The sequence below is a fragment of the Austrofundulus limnaeus genome, unplaced genomic scaffold, assembly GCF_001266775.1.
Source record: "Austrofundulus limnaeus strain Quisiro unplaced genomic scaffold, Austrofundulus_limnaeus-1.0 Scaffold679, whole genome shotgun sequence".
NCBI classification, from domain to species: domain Eukaryota; kingdom Metazoa; phylum Chordata; class Actinopteri; order Cyprinodontiformes; family Rivulidae; genus Austrofundulus; species Austrofundulus limnaeus.
Window position 1 is genome coordinate 113,143 of NW_013953081.1, and position 4,394 is coordinate 117,536.

Here is a 4,394-nt window from a genome sequence, read left to right on the forward strand (position 1 = left end):
GCTTATAGTATCGCAATATATCGGGAAATATCGTATCGTGACCCCTCTGTCATGATATGTATCGTATCGCCAAATTCTTGCCAATACACAGGCCTAACAGAAACGTAGTGGAGTAGAAAGTACAGATACTTAATGTAAAATGTAGTGGAGTAGAAAGTACAGATACTTAATGTAAAATGTAGTGGAGTAAAAGTCAAAAGTACCCATGACGAAATCTACTTAAGTAAAGTACAGCTACATGAAAAATGTACTTATGTACAGCAACATCCCACCACTGATAAAGAAATATAAAGACTTTCAGCGAGCAGCAAATTTGTGGAAGAAAATAGCTCAGATCTTGGGCAAGGTAGTTCTGTTCTTTTTTTTAAGCTAAAATGAAAACTATCTCTTCCTCCTCATCCTTGACTTCATGACTGTAATTGCGAGAAATTAAAGAATTTGTCAGGAGGTCAGTACACTCGAGTCTGAAGTCTCAAACGTCCGTGGACAATATGTGTGGAGTCCGCACGGCTCGTGTACCGCACACAGTATGCCCGAKTATGTGGGAGACGTAACTTGTTCAAGGACCCCATAATATGTCCATTTCAAGGTGTTTTTCACAAGTGTCTTCAGCTKAGTATCTGCATCATGCAGCTTTAATGTGTCAGTAAGTGGAGGGAAGTTGTGGCTGCCACAGCGTTACAGATCTACTTAACAAAACATCTAGATAATTTAAGCAGAACTGCTCACTTTAACATGTTAGATGTGCCTGAAAGCTTTGAGGAATAAAATATAAATATTTCAAATTGTTAGTCCTACTTTTCCTCTTGGAGTGAACTTTTTTCTTTATGACCCACTGCTGAAAACTGAAAGGTAGGCAATGATGCTTTTGCCCAAGTCTGTTAGTAAAACATCTCTTGGCCCCTGAATTTTAATGAAACTTGTAGAAAATGATCAATAAATGGACATCTACCATTTAACATTTAGTCGACTCTAGTCAAGACACTCACTACAGATGATCAGAACCAGCCAACACAAAAATGGCAATTCCTCAGTCAGTTTTACAGCTGAATCTTGGTGTAGCTGGGTCATTCATAACTTACACTCTGAGTGTGTGAGAGAGACGCTCTGATCGAAAACGGTGCAGTTCTAGGCCAGAGGCTGAAAGGGAATCTGAGAGCTGCAGTGAAATGTAACCCGCAGCAGAGTTTCAGGTGCTCTCTCCCTGTCCCTTTGTGCACTTTGCTTTGACGGTGGGAGCAGGAAGTGGTGGGAGAYGGGAGCCCCTTGACTCAGTTCTGTGGAACTGCTAGAGTCTCGCAGTGACAAACAGGAAACGGCCGTTAATGGCAGCTGATGATGCCTCATGATGTTTGTGTAAAATCCCTTGCATGGCTTTGTGCAATAACACACCAACGTCATTGTGAACGTTAAAACAGTATTCATTGTTGAACAGAGAACTGACGTCTTGTAGTGTTTGTTTTGAGCCATTATTGCTCATAATGAGCCGTAGTAGGGTCAGTAAGTGTAAGGAAGTAGTCACTACTTTGGTATCCTCTTTTGCTTTGTTGCCCTACAACCTGGAAGGAATTTTTGAGGTTGTTTGTTTTAATTTAAGATTTTATTTTGTTACGTGTTATCATCGTACCATCTTACCAACATTACAAACAACACATGATCTGGGTGTTATTTTTATGTTTATTGACGCGTACTGAGTCATCCCAGCAGTGGTTCATCAGCACTCTGATGAGCTTACCAACACCTGCTCTGTATGGCCACTCAGGCGCAGAGCTATTTATAACCTGTCTGCAAAGGGCAAGCTGGTGTCATCATAAATACAGCCTCTGATGCTCTTATGCAACGGTGATGAGCTGTTTTACAGCCAGATGAACTGGTTTAAAGAGCTACTCAAACCACAATGTGTAGATGGTTATACTCATTAAATTCTGCCACATACAGTATTAAAAGTCTTCTGACTGAAGCTTGTTTGAATCATCCTTGTTTTGATTATTTAGTTTTGGCTACTAAAACCTGGTGAGCTCTGGAAACTGATGCCATCAGTCTTAGCCTGTCTCATGGTTATCCACTGAGTAAATTATAAGGGTTTAGCGACACACACATCTCAAGGACAAGCATTTTGCCAAAAACTCAACCAACCGGCCTCTCTACTGTCTGATGTCGTGGAGTCGTAGACAATTTTCAGGACTGAATGACGTGGACATTTGAGTCAAATTTCTTTGTGTGTGTGTGTGTTCTGGAATTTTGTTAACATTTTAGGACTGTTTCTGGTAGAAACACTTGTCTTGCCAAAACCAGGAGTCCTTTTAGAGACCAAAGATCAGTCTTTATATGGTGGAGCTCTATTCTTGAGTTAGGTTTAGGACTAAAATGAGTTTAGGTTACGGTTAGCTATGTACTAGATGTGTTAGGTTTAGAGTAAGGGGTCAGGGTTAAGGGCTCGACACACGGGAGGCGACGTCGCTCGCTCTCCATTCATTTCCTATGGAGCCTGTGCGGTGAGGTGACAATTGCTTGCCCTCCTCCAGCTAAGCGACCGGCGAAAATAGTGCATGTGAAATTTCGCACTCGTACACGTAGACGTGCACACGCGAGCTTGCGACGTGACATATGAAAGTTGAAAAATGTTCAACTTTTGTCGCTGTCGCTTAGATTACAACCAATCAGCGAGGGTTTCATTGACTGACCAATGAGAGGAGAGTATGCTACACACTGCWGTTAGCTAACACTTTCACCAAGTGATTACTAAAAAGCTTTGTGGGRATTTATTGDCACCAGGGTGAAGTTTATGGTAAGTTTTTCCTCATAAAACTGTATCTTGATGTGTGTTTGTTTTTCAATATCATTAGCATCGCAAGATTTGTTTAGTTTACACGTCTGTAATGCACACCCGCCTTCAGAGTCAAGAACCAATCAAATTTTGTGAAGACAAGCGACCTGAGAGCGCGATTTGCAACGCTGCAATCGCTATCACGTCCCGTGTGTCGGGTTTCACTCTGGCTGCGATGACAACCGTTAATCGCTGTAGTTTGTCGCTGTCCGTGTGTCGAGCCCTTTAGGCTACAGAAAGGAATGAAAGTTAATAAATGATCCTAATAAGGATCGAAATACAATGTTGTGTTTGGTTTTATTTTCTGCTTTTGTATATTTATTAGGAAGTGGTAGAAGACATGAAAATACAGTGTATTAGATGCTTTACTAAGGATTTTTTTTGCATTTTCTGTTTATAAAACGCACACACAAAATAATACATAAAGCCTATATACAAGAATTAATAATATTACAATGAAAAGCGAAAGTCTAATAATGAGACATGATTGTCATAATCAGGACAAAAACCTGTACATAAAGGTCAAGGTTTGCATACTTTCCAAAAGATAAAGATATACACGTTACAAAATAGGTGTGCATTGATAAATCAGTTTCCTTAATTTTGGGAGATCGGATATTGTCCAATACTTGGAAAGGATCATCTTCTCATCTACCTCCACAAAGGACTGAAAAATCACCCTCTGTCCCCTCCTGCTCTGCTGTTAGCACTACCTAATGTCCAGTTAAAACAAGGTTGTATTGTTTCAAGGGTATTATTCATTGTTTTTCAATACAATAAGATTGGAATATTAAAGGTGTATTGTGACCTTGTGACACCTGACAGCTATTAAAAACTCTGTATCGGTAGGTCAGACTTTTTAAAGATCAGGGATCGGCCAGAAAACTGCAACCTGTGCACCCCTATAATAAAACTAAACTCAACAATCCAAGACCCTGATAATACAAATTTTAAAGGGGTAACATAACTTACAAAAAAGAAAACAAAGAAAAGGAAAGGAGGGTTTGGAATGGGAACAGGGAAAGATGTGGGATTAGCTGTGGGCCAGTTCAAAAACAGTCCAAAAAACCTGTGTTAAATCGGTTTGGTGAGCTGCATCTACAATATCCAATTTTCACTACTTTCAGGAGTGACATAATTTCAATGTGTGGTGGAGGGGGCTTGCATCAACTTCAAGTGAAAAGGCGTCATAACTTCCATATTAAACGCAGGGTACTGGGTAGGGCTGTGTGTTGGCAAGAATTTGGCGACACGATACATATCACGACAGAGGGGTAACGCCATGATACACAATGCGATTTCTTTTTTGTCCAGAGATTCTCTTAAATATAAACTCTTACAAAAAAATAAATAAACAAAAATAAATAAATATTCCTTGTCTCAGAAAATTCTAATATTACAAAGCCAGTTTTTAAAACATTTAGCTGTGTGCTGCTTTGTATGTACAGGTGCTGGTCATAAAATTAGAATATCATGAAAAAGTAGATTTATTTCAGTAATTCCATTTAAAAAGTGAAACTTGTATATTATATTCATACATTACATACAAACTCATATATTTCAAATG

At 39.4% G+C, this 4,394-nt stretch overlaps 1 protein-coding gene across 1 annotated transcript in view; it reads left to right on the plus strand.

Annotated features, from left to right (window-relative positions):
* Positions 1-4,394, plus strand: part of gfod1 (glucose-fructose oxidoreductase domain containing 1) — a 42,731-nt gene that overhangs the window by 7,754 nt on the left and 30,583 nt on the right. The window lies entirely within an intron of this gene.